Genomic DNA, 17,245 nt, shown 5'->3' with positions numbered 1-17,245 from the left:
TTGAATTTGGAGTAATATTAGTGGCTTTAGTAGGAGAAAAAAATGTTTTATCCCAGGCGTCTCAAATGGAAACAGAATCGAAGAGCAATTTGGGAATATTTGTTTCAGATCGACTTTCAAACGGACTCCAATCACAGAGACAACATGAATGAGCTTGTCTGAAGAAGCCTTTTGTTTTATAGGGTGAAGTGTGCAGATCACCGCACTTCCTTAGTGGAAGGATTCAGATGAGGCAGTTCTGGTCTGCAGGGAAGGGGAAAAAGGGAACACTTCTGATGGGCAGGATGTCTGTATCTGGTTTTACCCATTAGCCTCATGCTATTCGCTGGAGTAAATGGATAGACCACTAAATTAGATACCAAGAAAGACAGAGGGCAGGTTCCTGTTACAGGTGAACCTAGATACTGATCAGGTCCGGAAGAGAAATAGAAAATATGCTGAAAGCCAACAGGAAGCCAGAAATTTGGAACCTAATCCAAGATGTCAAGTATAAGTGTAATGTGATCTGTTTCCAGCGCTTTCTTGGGTGGGATTTCTTACCTCCAGGTGTGGCGAACAGGTGTCAGGAGGTTCTTTGCCTTGTGTGATGACGATGGGATGACGATGGGCCATTTGGGAGCAAAGTCTTTCTCCTCTGCTCTGTCAGATCTGAGACTTGCTGTAGCTAGTGTTCTTTGGGAGACAGGGGGGGGGTTTGCTTTGTTCCTTTTTTTATAAAGGATTTATTTATTTTTGTTACAAAGTCATATAGAGAGGAGGAGAGACAGAGAAGATCTTCCGTCCTATGATTCACTCCCCAAGTGAGTGCGATAGCTGGTGCTGTGCCAATCTGAAGCCAGGAGCCAGGAACTTCCACCAGGTCTCCCACACAGGTGCAGAGTCCCAAAGTATTGGGCCGTCCTCGACTGCTTTCCCAGGCCACAAGCAGGGAGCTGGATGGGAAGTGGAGCTGCCGGGCCCCGTATGGGATCCTGGCGCATTCAAGGCAAAGACTTAAGCCGCTAGGCTATGCTGCCAGTCCCTGATTTGTTAGTTTTAAAGTCATAAGGAAGACTCCTGTGTTCTTACAATATATTGAACAGTTCTGTTGCCCATTTCTTAATCAAGATGATCCAGCCAAAATGGAAAATAACAAGGGTGTAGCAGAAATCAGCCATGCATCTCAAGATCAGATGAACTCACGCTCAGGCTGTTTCTTGTACCTTGAAATTTGCTGGCCTGGCCTGGCGTCTCATCTTTTACTTCCTTCTTGACTGTTAAGTTCTCCAAAGAAATGCTTTCCTGAGCTGCTCCTTCCAAAGGAGTGACCTCCACTGGGACTGCAAGCTGCAATGCTGTTTTTCCTTCATACTGCTTGTCCCTGTTTATAAATTGTGTATGTGTGTGTGTGCACTAAAAAAAAAAAATCATCTGTTGATTTTGTTAAAGATTTATTTAATATTTTGAAAAAAAATAGAGAAAGAAAGAGATCTTTATCTGCTAATCTATGTCCTTAATGGCTCCTACAACCTGAACTGGGCCAGAGGGAAGCCAGGAGCACCTGGGGTTTCTTCTATCTGCAGGCCATTAGCTGGGAGCTGGATTGGAAGAACAGCCATGATGTGAACTGATGTCCACATGGCAGACCAGCACTGCAGATGGTGGCTGAACCCACTGCACTGCAGTGCTGGCCCCAGTTATAATTCATGTCTCTCCCCTTTGAGATAAGGAACCCTGTATGCACCCCCAACTGAACTTGTCCAACTTGGTGTAGTGACACCATAGAAAAATCTGTGGGGTGAATGAGTTAATTAATCAAAAAGAACTTGGAAAACTGCATTCACTATAAAACTGATGGTTAATTATATGAGAAGCAGACACTGCCTCTCTCACTTCTGCTCTATTTTTGTCTCTCTGTTTTTTTTTCTTTAATTTTTATTGGAAAGGCAGATTTTAAATAGAGAAAGAGAGACAGGGAGAAAAACATCTTCCATCCTCTAGTTCACTCCTCAAATAGCCACAATTGCTGAAGCTAGAAGCCAAGAGCTTCTTCCGGGTCTTCCACACTGGTGCAGGGTCCCAAAGCTTTGGGCCGTCCTCCACTGCTTTCTCAAGCCACAGGCAGGAAAATGCATGGGAAGTGGAGCAGCCGGGACAGGCAAGCCAGTGCCCATATAGGCTGTCATTGCTTGCAGTTGGAGATTAACCAGGTGAGCCATCACACCAGCCCCTTATCGCTCCATTTGTTTCAATGTCTTTATTTTGAGGTGTACTTGTGTTATGCCCCGATTTTGAGATCCCCCCAAAACCATCAGGATCTGAAGTCAATGCAAATGCATAAGGCAGTTTATTCAGACTAGGCTCCCAACCACAAGTTGCAGCAGAATTGGCAAAAGAAGAGCAAGGTTGAACTACACAGGGTTTTTACACATTTCAGGCCAATTCCATAGAATTCTACATTCATGATCAGTCAGTTTAACTGTTCACCTTTAAAAAGAGCAAGTTGACAGGCTTCTATTCGTGGGTTTGAAGCAGGCAACTTTCAAAAAGTACAAACTGGTGGTCTATCGGGCAGGGAACGACTTATCAGACGAGATCGGTCACGCTCAGGGAGGTATGGCTGTAGACAAGTGATTTATCTAACAAGCACACCAGGGGTCTCCTTCCTGAGGAGTGCTCTGCCTACATGACCTGCTGGGTGTCACGTAGACTGTCAGACCTGGAGTTCACACAGCCCCCAGCCAAGCAAGCAAGGCAGAAATCACAAAAGCAGAAAACAACTAGGTTGTTCAGTGCAATATGTGCTCCTGACTTGGAGGGGAGAAATGAAGTTGGCACGTGTGGATGACATGCAGAATAGTGGCTGAGCACTGAAATCCTGTGTGTTCCATGGTCCTCAGTGCTACTCATGTAAGTTCCTATACCTCAAGTGCCGTTCTCAAGAGTGCACATAGTCTGAATCGCTAGATAACAATGGCCCGAAGCAAGGCCCAGTCTGCCTTACACAGGGTGGGGCGAGAAGGGAGGACTGCAGAGGGAGGCCAAGAGATTCGGGTGTGGGAGATATTAATGGTCAGGATGTTGAACAGGTGTTCTCACGAAAAACAGCAAGCAGACACGCCTTATCCAGTGTCTTTCCAACAGGACTGCATGGCCCACTTCTGTGTGTTATCTTTGGCGGACAGAATGGCTGACAGCCAAGTAGAAAATTTCACAGAAGTGCAAACTCTTCAGCGTGCAGTGGTCTGGGAGAGCTGTGTAGCATGTGCCAAATCATCACACCACTGACATGCCTCTCAAGCCTGCTGTGTACTCTCACTTCCCTTAGCTTCCTGCTCCAGGACCTTGCCTGCCTTTCTCCTACAGGTTCTGGATGATGCTGTTGCATTTCTCTTCTCCCCACTGGGTACTAGCATAGCAAGCTCTGCAGGCATATGGGCACTCCAGGGATATCTGAGTGTTGGAGCCTTGCCAAAGCTGGCTTTTCTATCCTGGCTTGGAGCTCAGCACCAGACTAAGACCACTAATAAAACTCTGTGTTTGCATAGAGCCTTTTCTTTTAGGCAACTGAATGCTTTGCAAGTAGCATCTTATTGATCTTTCTAGCAACCCACTGAAGCATGAAAATTCACACAGGAGGTGTTAGTCCTTACTCGCCTCTGCAGAGTCAAAACAAGTGGCTTATTTTGAAGTTGTGTTGCAGGGTTGTGTCTCAGCTAAGATTGTATCTGAGATTTCCCAGAATTGGTAATCACTCAATGGAAGAGGTTGAGGGGCAAGGCTACTAAAAGGCTACTTGTGCCGTGCTATGTCCCCTGTGGCAAGTGCAAATAGATTGAATTGCTTATTTAAGAGTAGGGGACTGAAAAGTGGTCTTGGTCAGCGTTGTCAGTTGGGCTACATGATCTCCTGCTGAGATGATGAGTTACAAGGCGATGCATTTACCTTTTTCGTTCTCTTCTCTTCCCATCCTAGGTCATTTCCACCTCTCCGGGGAAGGAAGGAAGGCCCGGAGCCCTCCCGCTTCTGTAGGACATCTTCATGGTGAAGCGTAAGCTGAGGCTACCTGGGAACGTCGCACAGTGAATGCTGTAAGTTCGCGGTCAAGAGCAGCATCTGCAGTGGCTTGCCTTGTGAGAGTTTGTAAATCACTATGGATAATTGATCCAGGGTATGAAGGGTATTGGCATGAGACCTGGGTGATCATCTAATTAATTTAGGGGGTTTTTGGCGGGGCAAGTTTGGCTCGTATTTGGCACGAGAAAGCCTTTCTCGTAACTTCTAGAGAGACAAACACTGCTCATTGTCTCATCTTGGGATGAGTAAGTCGAACACAGTGATTCTTTCGTTGTGGACAGACCCTTTCTGCTGGTCCAGTTCTTGAGGGTGCATGAGGAGGGAATCCAGTTCTCCAGGCTAAGGATCGGCAGCCAGGAGTGGCAAGCTACCATTGTTCTTATTGATGTGAAGATACCATTAGGACGGTGGTTTTCTTTCTGGCTTTCAGTCTTGAAATACACATGTGTAAGCAGTTGGTTTGGTGCTTCTGATTCAAAATGAACTGATTCACTGGTTTGTATTGGGTTAGTAGATTGGGAATTCAAGATGAGTTTAAACCTTTCCTGCCTGTCAGTGAAGGTCATCCTTCAGGAGTAGTTGAGTTTCAAATGACTGATAGCAAGTTAGGGGCCTCAAGGAGTTGGTGTGCTGTGAAATAAGCTGGAATTTGCTTGCTGTCGGTGCTTCCTGAAGATGTTGGGTGATCTTAAGACGGAATCACACAAGGTTAAAAGGGACCAACAAAGGATATAGTGTTTGTCAAAAAGTTCATGGGAAATACATGCTATGAAAACATGTGTAAATTTAAAACATGTTCGCATCAAAGGAAGCTCTTTTGGATCTATTTTCCACAACCTTTTTGAACCATCCAATACAGGTATAGGAGAAATAGGATGATCTAGGAACATCTGTGATAAAGAGAAAGTGTCATCTTTAAATTTCAGAAGATGAATTCCAATTTCGGCTTTCCCGTGTGTTTGTGTGTGTGCACATGTGTGTCTGTAGAGCGTTGGATACATAACATGTGTTTTGCATGGTTTTGTTCTTAGTGGTTTTGGCTTCTTAATAATTCAATCAGAAGGAAAAGTTCTAGGGAGTTTAGTACCTACTATTTTTTTTTTTCGGTTGCCTTAAGCTTTTTCAAAGTCTAAGGTGAAGCATTGTTAGGCCTAAGAGTATTGCTACCCAAAGGAAAAATTGCCACTGAAGTCTTAAAAATTTCTGGTGTTTCTAAACCTTTGTGGGTGTATGTATCCAGGAAATACCTTGGGGTTAAATGGTCCTATGAAAATGCGCTTAGAACAAGCCCGTTTAAAACCCCCCAGTGCTGTATCAGAAACAGAACCAGAGAAGATTCTGCTGGTGTTTATTCTACTTCCATTTCATACCTTTGGCCACACTGGTTCTAGTAGAATGCCCTTAGCTCCTGGAATCATTGCACTTGACTTCTTTGCCCAGAGATACCACCAAGGTCAAGGGAATCGGCAACCTTAGACAAGTCACTAACCCCGCAGTTCTGCTGCTGTGTGCTCTGTGTTCTTTGAGCACAAAACATCCTATTTTCAAGTTCCATGGAGGGCACAGCTCTGTATATCTCTTGTTAAAAATCTTGTCACTTTCAAGGGATCATTTGAGATCTGCTTGAACTTGGGTCCTCCAGGTTGCAGTATTCTACTAGGAGTTGTTTTCCTGGTTAGAATGTACCTAGTTACCTAGTTAGAATGTTATTTCCCTGTTGGAGTGTACTTTTGATGATAGTTTTTAAAGCATTTTTATCCTAGGAATTAAGTATCTCACAGAGAAGTCTTTAGGTGTTATATTCTATCTAAACAACCAGCAGAGATGCTATAATCAAGATGGTTTTTGTTTTAAATGTAGTTTTTTTTTTTAATTAGGCCATTGCTTTAGCTACTTTTATGACACTCAGTTGTACCCCAACTCCTAATTGAGCTTTCAAAGAAATTCTGAAATCGAAATTTTGAGAGGACACCGGACAGATTCATAGTAATTTTAAAAATCTTTTACAAATGGGAGTATATAAGGTGAGGAGAGAAAGAAAAAAAAAAAGATGAGGAAAGGAGAGAGTGAACTAAATTCCAATGAACCCTTTTAGATGCCCGGAACTTTATTGCCAAAGCGCACTTGCTCAGGAGGGAAGAGAATCCCCAAATTCTTAATAAGTTGGGGTATCAGGAACTTCTTGTAATCTTCATGCACACTGCACAAAACTGAGCTTCCATTTTTCCTCTGGTTTTAGTGTTGTGGGTGGCCTAAGGCCTGTGCCACAGAAAACCACTCTAGGGAAGGCGGGTGACAGTGCACGAGCCTTTGTTTGCACACAGATGGGGCAAAGGTGCGGGCGTGTGACACTCACAGCAGCTATTGCGCTAGTCGGATTCCTGTCTTTGACAGTCCTTGTAGGCTGCACTCCAAACCCGTGCTGCCATGCTTTCCTCCTCTTTGAGTCTCACGAACTGCCTCTTTAGCTGTGGAGCTGTCCCAATCTGGCTTGGCAAGGTGGAGTCCTCTACAAGGATACAGTGGAAACTGAAGCTAAGGATTGGGAGGCTTGGTTTTATGCATGATGCTGCGGTTAGCTGTCTGACTTTGAGCCCCTACACTCCTTGGGTCACCATGTTATAATGGAAGATCCTGGTGCTTCCTTGAGCTCTACATGCCTAACATGACCTTAAGATCAGCCTTTCCACCATGCTGCCTTCAATGGAGTTGAAAGCCTTACAAACCTGTGTGCTTGCTCAGTGCCCAGAAAGCCAACCACTGTTACTGGGATGGTGAAAGAAATTGTAAAATACAGAGCAGGAGGCTGGGCTGCTATTACATAATTTCCTGCCTCCCCAAGGAATTAAGGCTGAAGGTTCTTCCAAACTAAAGATGGAACTCCTCAATGCAGTTCAGGCCATGGAGGTGTTAACTATTGGAGAAGCAAATGACTGCATGAATCTGATTATAATCTTATAGGGCCTGGCTATACTGTCGCGCCCACGTGTCTTACCGCCCAGCAGTAAGAGGCAGACGCGAGTGAAGCCTTCTGCGGTAAAATTTATTGCACGCACAAAGATGAGGAAGAGGAAGGGGGCCCCAACCCCGGCAGGCTTTCTACTCTTATGTGCTGACTGGCCCCGCCTCCGCCGATGATAGGTCGGCGTCATGATCACGCAGGGTCCTGGGTGACCGGATTCGTCAGTCCCCAGTGTTCACGCGCCGGCCACGCCGCAGCTCACTGCGCATGCGCTAGGCTACGTGACACGCACGAAGGTGTGGCTTCTCTGGCCGGCGCCATTTTAGGCACAGCATGTGGCCAGTGCATACAGATGCGGCTTGCAACATCTCTCCCCTTCTTACACAATAGAAAAAATAAGCTGGTATGGGCCTGTCTTAGGTTGTAGACTCAAGGCGCACGATCCGTCATAGGGAGGCTGCGTAGCTTGACGTAGTCCCTGTCTTAGACCGATAATTGTCTGGGTCTATCTTACCCGTCATGGGCTACAACCGCGGTGGTTGTAAAGAGCAATGTCTCGACAAGGCAGTTATAAGAGTGACTACCCTCTCGCGTGCAATGGATAAGTCCTGCGAGGTGCAAGGGCTAGTCGGGTGCATCATGCTCGAACTCAGTGCAATGCCATAATGGCCTGAGGTGCAGGAGCCATGATGTCCATGCTCTTAACTAAACCCGTTGAAGCATGCTCAACCATACCATGGGGGAGTCACCATACTGCATGGCTAGTAGGGCTTGATGTATTACCACACGATCTCGCTGAGCGCGGTGTCTCAGATGACACAGGCAAAAAAGGCATAAGGCACAGCCTGCACACAAGAGCAGAATCAGCACAACCACTCCCACCCATTCCTTAATATGGGAAGTGATGTTCCAAATCCAAGTGGCCAGGGTTTCAGCAACTACAGGATCCACCCATGTAGAATTAATCTGGACAATGGCAATTCACAACTCCGACTGTAAAATATCAAATTCTCTCGTCCAATTTCCTAAAAGATAAGAAGAAAGCTGGCAAGAAATATTAGCAGCCGTTGAAACATTCTGAAAAGGAATGGAAGTAACACATAAACCTTGACACTAAAATTCTCAGGAAATGCTTGAAAACAAAGCGCGTCCTGTAGGGGGAATAAAAAATTACTCACATTCTCCTTAATATCATCATAAGGGAGAAAAGGCAAATCCAAAGAAGAAAAAATCAAGGAAACACTCGGGCTGAGTGGGCGACCGGTAAGGGTCGTGGAAAAACACTCAGAACTCCTCATCGTGGCTCAGCAATCACGGTCCTCACAAGCGCCATACAGACCATTAGTTGCACCATCAGCCGTGTTTGCACTGGGCGGGGCACCATTGTCCTGTGGGATTGTAGGAGGAGTTTCTGATTGCGGGGTTGCATGAATCTTCCCCAAGTCAGATCCTCGTGCAAGCGCTCCAGCGGTTGCAGAAACGTCAGAAGGCGGTGATGGACAGGAACGAGTCAATCGAGCTGGAACCCAAACCGGAACTGGGGCGTCCTGTGGAAACACACAAATGGCTCCTCGAGCCTGCCTAATAACTGGGTCTGGGCCCTTCCATTTGGACTCCAGAACATCCTTCCACTTGACCCAAGATTGCTCTTGCGCCGTGTTAAGGGAATGACGATCTGCAGCACTAAGGCCTTTCTCATCCAGCTGTAAAAAATTGATGGTGAAGAGAGCCAGGGCTAGAGTGGCCCGAGGGCTCTGACTGGCGAGGCCAAGCGATTCCCAGGTGGTTTTTTGTTTTTGCAACAATTCCTTAATAGAGCGGTGAGCACGTTCGATTATCCCCTGACCTTGTGGATTATAAGGGATGCCAGTCACTAATTTGACGCCCATCTTCATGCAAAAATCACGAAATTTGGCTGAAGTATAGGCGGGACCATTATCAGTCTTAATACATTCAGGTTTACCCCACTCGGCCCATGCCTCCAAGCAGTGTTGGATTACCTGCGGGGCAGATGGCGTCACAGCAGGAGGAGCCATTAGTGTAATGGCTCCAGAGCCCTGAGGTCATGGGCCGAGCGTGGCCGGCGCAGTAGCACCGCCATTCTCTTTCTTCTCCTTTTCTGATCCTCCTCTGATTCCTGCGGGTTGTTTACGTTCTAAACGCCTATCCCGCTTGTACCCTTCCTCCGCGTCGGACGTCTCCGAACTTGATGAGGAAGATACTGCTTTCAATTTCACCTCTATTTTTTGCTTCAAACCGGTTCTCCTCTCCCGCTCTGTTTCTGAGAGACTATCCTGGGCAGACTGAAGGGCTTTGTCACTCTCTCTGACCGCTCCCCTACGGAGGGCATAAACCCTCTGCAAAAATTTCACCAGAGAGAACCGTGCGCCCATGTCTATAACCAGAAGCGGTGGTTCCTATACCTCCGATTTATGCTCCTAGTCACCCGAAAGTTCTCCCTCTCAGAGCTCCTTACCTGTCTTTTGGCCGCAGTTCTGACTTCCACCCGTTCGAAACGGGAGGCCCCCTCCAGGTCCCGGGTTCCCGGCACCAGTTGTCGCGCCCACGTGTCTTACCGCCCAGCAGTAAGAGGCAGACGCGAGTGAAGCCTTCTGCGGTAAAATTTATTGCACGCACAAAGATGAGGAAGAGGAAGGGGGCCCCAACCCCGGCAGGCTTTCTACTCTTATGTGCTGACTGGCCCCGCCTCCGCCGATGATAGGTCGGCGTCATGATCACGCAGGGTCCTGGGTGACCGGATTCGTCAGTCCCCAGTGTTCACGCGCCGGCCACGCCGCAGCTCACTGCGCATGCGCTAGGCTACGTGACACGCACGAAGGTGTGGCTTCTCTGGCCGGCGCCATTTTAGGCACAGCATGTGGCCAGTGCATACAGATGCGGCTTGCAACACTATACCACTCCCTTGATTCAGTAAATTAATTTTACTGTTTTTTAAAAGGCAGGGCAAGGATACTTTAAGCTAAGGGAGGGAGACTAGGAACCTGGGACCTGCTGGTATCTCACATTTGCCTTCAAGGCACCGTTTAAGGGCTCAGTTTCAGGGTGAGGGTAGAAAAACAGACATTTAAACAAAAAATTATGTCAATCGTTGTCATGAAATCCTTCCCATAAGACCCTCAGTCAACCATGGGATGATTCAAAGATATTCATTTGTGAACTTCCTAGGGTAATCATTTTAGTTGTTTGAATTTAGAGCCTATTCTCATTTGTTGCTTTGAAAATTAAACAGGACCCATTCTTGGACTTGACTGTTCTGAAACTACCCCATCTTCACACACAAATGTTATGAACCAAATAAAGTTAGACATGGATCTCTTTAGCACTTCTCTGGTTCCCTTGTCAGAGCAGACCTGTTGAGGCAGGGAGAGGGCTTCAACAATTCATGGAGGGGCCAATGTCATGGGGTTAAGCTGCCTGTAATACTGATACTCCATATGGACACTGGTTTGAGTCCTGGTTGCTCTATTTCTTATGCAACTCCCTGCTAGTGTACCAGGGAAAGTGTCAGAAGATGACCCATATTCTTAGACCCTTACACCTATATGGGAAATCAAGAAGGAGTGCTAGGCTCCTGTCTTCAGCCTGGCCAAGCCCTGGCTGTTGTGGCTCTTTAAAAAGTGAACCAATGGATGGAAGCTTGCTTTTTTTGTGTGTCTTCCTCTCTTTCCCTAACTCTGACTTTCAAATTAAAGTTTTAAAGATCATTTTTTTTTTAAGTTGATATAGTCACCAGAGTTGTGGCACAGCGTGATACACTGCATCCAGTGACACCAGCATTCCGTATGAGATACAGCTTAAGTCTCAGTTGCTCCAATTCTGATCTGGCTCCCTGCTAATGTTCCTGGGAAAACAGTGAAAGATCGCCCAAGGGATTGGTCCCCTTAGCTGGAGTCCCAGGCTCCTGCAGGCTTTGACCTGGCCCAGCCCTGTTCATTGTAGCCATGCAGGGGAGGGCTGTTTAACTAGCAAATGGAAGATTTCAGTCTCTCTTTCACCCTCTCGGGTGTGTGTGTGTGTGTGTGTGTGTGTGTGTGTGTGTGTGTGTGATTTTTGTCCTTCTAATAAGTATCTTTTTAAAATGTTCCTAGAAAATGGATTTGAATGATGTCTATTTTGGTGTCAATGCTATTTGGAATCCATGTGTATGCTTTCATAATACATATCTGCCATAAAGCATTTTCTGAAGATCCTTCACATGCATGGACTATGAAATCTTTTGCATGAAAGTGAACTCATCTTTTCATTTCATTTCCCATGAACTCATTGACGTATATCCTTGTTGGTAAAGCAATGTCCACCCCATCCCTTTTGCTCCTCTAGTCCGCTGTGTTCTTCTGAGTGTTTTATATTTTGTTGGTTGGGCTAATCACACATCTGCCTAACTGGATTGCAATAGTTTTGATGATGACGACGATGATGATGATGGTGATATTATCTGGTGAATTATTAAAACCTAAAATCCTGCTTGACCCATGGTGGCCCATCAGTATTTATGGAAGGAATGTCTCAGAAGGGAGTCAGTGAATTTCTAGGCTTATTGTGTGTGGGCGAAAGCTGTAAGGAAGAAAACCAAGAAGTCTGTGCAGTGAGAATTGCTAGTGTGTTGCAGCGTGAGGGGAAGGGGCTGCTATGCTGAGACCAACCTGTTTTTGTTCCTTTAGAAAATGCTCCATGCCTGTGATAGATGTAAGTAAATTTTTATGTATTTATTTTAAATATTTTTTAATTTTATTTTTTATTTTATAATACAATTCCATAGGCTCTGGGATTTCCCTTGCCCCTTCCCCAAACTACCCCCCACCACACACCACACACACACACACACACACACACACACACACACACACACACACAGACACACAGGTTTCCCCCATATTTTAACAATACCCTGAACACACCTAATATCTTCTGATCTTGGAAGCTAAGCAGGGTCTAGGCCTGGCTAGTACTTGGGTCGGAGACACTCCTTTAAAAAAAAATTGTATTAGACTCTCAATAGTTTGGGGATTTTCTGTACATTTTTTTTTAAAAAAAGGATGGCAGTGTACCTATTTTCTCTCCTTTTCCATTTGAGTGGTTTTGCTTTGTGGGTTGTGAGCAGCCTGCCCTGGCATCCCGTGAAGGCAGGTGGTTTGGTCTCTGATGACTGTATCATTTCATCAGTGCTTATGTAAATCTTGACTCTCTCTGTGGGCTTGGGTCCCAGGGGCTGTGCCTGCCTAGGAAGCAACTATCTAGAAAGTGGCTGGAGGGTACTTCATGGCCACTGCACAACTGGGAAAGAAGAAGCAGTGTATCAGAGCAATTCAGCTCAGGCGAGTGTCTGACGCACAAGGCATTGGCAACAGTCTTCTTAGGGAGCCATTGCCACTGCTGTTTAGTTACTTTTTTTGGAGAGTCACACAGGGACAGACATACAGCTATTTTAAGTCCATCCCTCTTGGTTCAGTCCCCACACACCTACAACAGCTGGGACTGGGGACTGAAGACTGGAGCTAAGAACTCAATCCCAATCTCCCCTCTGGGTGGCAGGAATCTACCTTACTTGAATCCAGCATTTGCTTCCTCCCTGGGTACTCTGTAGCAGGAAGCTGGAGTTGGCAGCAGGAGCTGGGAATCAGATCAGATCCTCTTGGCGTGGGATGCAGGTGTCTTCACCTGCACCTTAACCTCTAGGCACATACTGCATTTTTTTTAAGGACAAAAAAGAATAAAGGCATCTGAAAGTTAGTTACTAACCAGACTTCTCTTTTAGAATAATTGCTTAGGGTACAGGAGTTATGTAAGTCCCAGGAAGAATCAGAAAGACTGAAGTCAATACCCTTGAGTGCCTGTTTAAACAGCATTGCACTGTCTTTAGACATCTTGAGCAAAAAAAAAAAAAAAAAAAGAGCTGAGTTTCTGGTCTGCAGAGTCCGAGAATTACACATACACACTCTAATAACAGCAATTTGGGAATTTCCCTGTGTGTCTGTCAATTTATGTGTTTTAGCTTGGCCATCTGTGGAACCAAATTCTCTGGCACTATCATTAAAAAAAAAAAAAGTCTGAAATAGATGAGGGGGGTCAGGAGAGAAGGGAAGATTTTGCTGTTAGCTAACTGAGCAGAAACATCTTCTGTAGTCCATCTGTGGTTTGAGCTGCAGCTTCTCGGGGCAAAAAAGGCCTCGACCGGAGTGGAACCCTATACCTGTTCTGGATACTCCTAAGCAGACTCAAGCCCTGGAAGATATTGTGTTGCTCCTGTTGGTCTCACTTACTCAGGCTCCTTCAAATTGCTTAGTGTTTGCTAGCCTCACTCATGTCTAGGCGTGGCCACTTGTTTATGCACTGGAGCTGCAATCTTGGGTGGGGCCGTTGTGTCAGTTGCCACTTCTGAGCATTGCAAGGATGGCCGTGGTAGTAGAGGCAGGTGTGCCCAAAGGGATGATAGACCAGGTCCCTCCGAGCTGGATCTGGCAGCGGGACGGAGGCGGGGGTATCTTCACGAACCACTGAACATCTCAAGTAGACCCTCAGGCGGAAGTAGGATGTCGGTCTGACCCATGGAGATGCTTAGAGAAGAAAGCAGAGCCGTCTGTGTCTGAACCCTAGAAATTTCTTTCTATCACAAATTTGGTGGTTTAACCATTAACAGACTCCTCGCATGGTAATTTGTAGTGTTGTGCTGGGTTTTGAGATCCCCAGAAAAATCATTGAGTCTGAAGTTGGTGCTAACGCAAAAAGACAGTTTATCAGGGCCCTGCGCAATGGCGCAGTGGTTAAGGTCCTCGCCTTGCACGCCCGGGATCCCATATGGGCTCCAGTTCTAATCCCGCCAGCCCCGCTTCCCTTCCAGCTCCCTGCCTGTGGCCCGGGAAAGCAGTCGAGGAGGGCCCAAGGCTTTGGGACCCTGCACCCGTGTGGGAGACCCGGAAGAGGCTCCTGGCTTTGGATCGGCATAGCATCGGCCGTTGCGCTCACTTGGGGAGTGAATCATCGGACGGAAGATCTTCCTCTTTGTCTCTCCTCTCTGTATATCTGCCTTTCCAATAAAAATAAAATAAATCTTTAAAAAAAAAAAAAGGCAGTTTACTCAGGTTAACCTGGGTCTCCCAGCCATCACCACCCCGCCCCCCTTCCCCCCACCCCGCCCATACAGGGCTGGGATGGGGGGAGGGCATCTACAGCCAAGGCTGCCGCGGGAACAGCAAGGCAGACAAAAAAAAAAAAAAAAAAAGAGAGAGAGAGAGCAAGGTTCAACAGCACAGGGTTCAGGACAATAATTATGCAGTTGTGATTGGTCAGTTTAACAGTTAACTTTTGAAAAGAGCAAGTTGACAGGCTTCTATTGGTGGGTTTGAAGCAAGCAACTTTCAAAAGGTACAAACTGATGGGCTATAGGGCAGTGGGTCTTATCAAACACCAGGTACTTCCTTCCTGAGGAGCGCTCTGCCTACGTGTCCTGCTGGGTGTCACATAGACTGTAAGGCCTGGAGTTCCACAGCCCCAAGCCAAGGAAGCAAGGCAGAAACCAAAGAAGCAGACAACACCTAGGTTCTTCAGCAGCACGTGGTCCCATTTTCTTTGGGCTCATTCTGTATCTGCAAGTGCAAAAATTAAAGCAAGAAGTCAGACCACTTAAAGGATCCCCCCAGCTTTAATGAGGGGGGCTTTTCCAACTGAATGTCACATGAAAACCACACCCCAAAATGGCTCCTCAAGTGGCGCCTTTAGGGAATTTTCCAAGGATGGACAAGGATGACTTGGTTGTGAGTGGTGCTGCCCAGATAAGGAAGTGGGTAAGGCCTGAGAATTCTTCTAGGTTGAGATCAGATAGGCTCAACGCTGTGGGTAGTTGATGGGTTAATCTGCTCTGTCACCTGCGTTGTAATATCACACTTGAGGACTTTATCTCTAACATTCTTCTAAAAGTGTTGTAGCTCTTTTCCATGCTTCACAGCACAGGTGAGGCACAAATAGTAACTGACGTGATTTAGTCTTAGAGCCAGACCAAAATGGCTAGTTTTCACCCAGAAATCCACTATTCCTTGGAACTAGTATAAAAAGTCAAACGAAAAGATAATTTCATTTTGTGTAATGACCTGAACTTTGCACTTGGATAAAATAATGATTTTTTTAAAAAATAGTGCACATTTATAGAGCCATTCTCCCAACATGGATTCAACTGAAATTTCCAGTGGTAGCTAAGTAATAAATAATTGCTCAGTGAACTCCTAATACTGAAAGAATTTAATTTGCTTTCTGAAGGCTGGAGGATTGCGTTAATCTTTTGTAGACACCTGATTAAGTATGTTCCAGGACTCAGCAAAAATCATATTCAACAAGGGTAACAATTTCTTCAGGCAAGATGATGGGATTAGCTGGTTGAAACCTATATAGGAGGAGGATTCTCAAAGTTGATTTTTCTGCTTGGGCTTATGTTCCTGCAACAACTTACTTCGGTGGAGTCCCCCATATGGACATGTGATGGGATACAAATGACAGTCTTCCTGCAGAATCGTTTTTCTCTCCACTGTAGGTAAGCTCTTGTCATAACTCCCACTTCTTTCTCACAGTGCTGTATACCATGCCATGTGACCATCTTTCCTGTCATCCTGAGTGCCTTGCCCTGTGTGTCACTTGCCTATGGGTAACTGCAGCATTCACTGCTGGCCCCTGGCAAAGGTACTGGATAGCCAGTTGCTTATTCCAGTTCACTTGTCACCATCTTTTGCAGTGTTGGGACACCTTAGGTAGAAGTGAAGCTTCTGTTGGTAAAATAGTCTTTTTTTTTTTTTAACAGTTTCAATTAGGTTGTTCTTTGTTTCATTTTCCTTTTCAAGTTTTTGTAGTTTGTATAGAATGGAAAGATTGTAATTTCTCCAGGACTAAAAGCCAAGATTTTGATAGGCAGTTTTAATGCCTGGGGCTCCTGCAAGTTGCTACCCGTTATAAGCATTGTAAACCTTGCCCTGCAGAACAAAGAGAGCTGGGCACAAAGATCTGTTTCTTCTTCTGGCAGTCCTAGTTTCCCAATCTCCTTTGCCTTTTCTTCTTTGTTCTCCAGGAAAAGGGGGATGAGAGGAGGGTGCTGCTGTTCAGAAGGGGGACAGCTATTGCTTGTACAAACGCATTTTTCTCTTCTTTTCTCTGGCAACCTGTAGTACTTTGCCTGTTTCTGGCCATCACACTTCTGCTTACAAATAGGCTCCCTGTCCCTGACACTTTTAGGAGACCAACAGATGTATAAATGTCATGCAGTTGGTCACTGCCTATCCATCAAGTCCAATGATTCAGGATAGAATCATTCTGACTCTATTGGAGGTAGTTCCTTTCCCCCCTCTCTGTCCCCACCACATCAAAGACAAACATAGATGAAAGGGTAGTGTGTCAAGGCGAGAAGCCCCCACTGGGTAATGTTACTCTGTCACTTCCCTCCGGGGACAGGTTAGCTGCCAATTGATATCTCGTTGCCGTCATCTGAGTTGGTGAGCCAGGTCCCCAGATCCACAGGTGATCTATGTCTGTGTCTCAACAATGACGCCAGTTGTCCTAGCAACCTGTTGGCTGATGCTTCCCTGGAGGCAAATGAGGGAGTCACAGAGAAGGAAGGTGGCCTCCAGAGGGTCAACAGAGAATTGGCAGTCACTTCACTCCAAGAGGATTTTCTATTTTATTCATCTGGTAGGTTGCCAGGACGAGGATGTCATCAAGTATGTAATAGGAATACTACTTTCCAAGGATTATGGGCCACATGGGTCTTTTCTGGTACCAACAACATCCCATAAAGACTCGTATTCTCATGAATGAATGAATAGTCAAGGCAGAGTGTGTGGCCTGCAGGCTGGAATGTTAGGTGATCTCCCATTTGATGCTATCACTTTTTCTTGTGAATTGGGTTAATGTTGCAGGTACTTATCACCATTGCCATTCAGAGTTGAGAACAGGAGCAGATGTGTGGGTAGAATTGGAGACCAGGAGGAGGAGGAGGAGGATGGGATGTACCACGAAGGCCAAGGTTGGCTGCTTTTCCTGTTGCTGGGTCTGGCCTGAAAGGCATGCGGTGTAACCAGAGCTTCCCTCCTGGACCCTAGCACTCGATCCTTGTGTGTAGCATAGAAGAGGAACCCTGCTCACCTTACACTCTTCTCTTTAATTATCCCCCTCTCCCTTTGCACCACATTGAGTTGGCAGCAAATCACTTTTTGCACCATTCTCTGATTT

The 17,245-nt window shown here is 46.0% G+C and overlaps 1 protein-coding gene across 3 annotated transcripts in view; it reads left to right on the top strand.

Annotated features, from left to right (window-relative positions):
* ATXN1 (ataxin 1) overlaps positions 1-17,245 on the top strand; it is a 435,014-nt gene that overhangs the window by 264,991 nt on the left and 152,778 nt on the right. For all 3 annotated transcript variants that reach the window (XM_040967749.1, XM_040967751.1, XM_040967752.1), the window contains one exon: positions 3,955-4,070. The gene's annotated coding sequence lies outside the window, so the exon portion shown is untranslated. The remainder of the gene's footprint in view (positions 1-3,954; positions 4,071-17,245) is intronic.

The sequence above is a fragment of the Ochotona curzoniae genome, unplaced genomic scaffold, assembly GCF_017591425.1.
Source record: "Ochotona curzoniae isolate NIBS_2020 unplaced genomic scaffold, NIBS_Ocur_1.0 scaffold_461, whole genome shotgun sequence".
Taxonomy (NCBI): domain Eukaryota; kingdom Metazoa; phylum Chordata; class Mammalia; order Lagomorpha; family Ochotonidae; genus Ochotona; species Ochotona curzoniae.
Note: the sequence above shows the minus strand (reverse complement) of the source record. Positions and strands in the feature narration are given on the sequence as shown.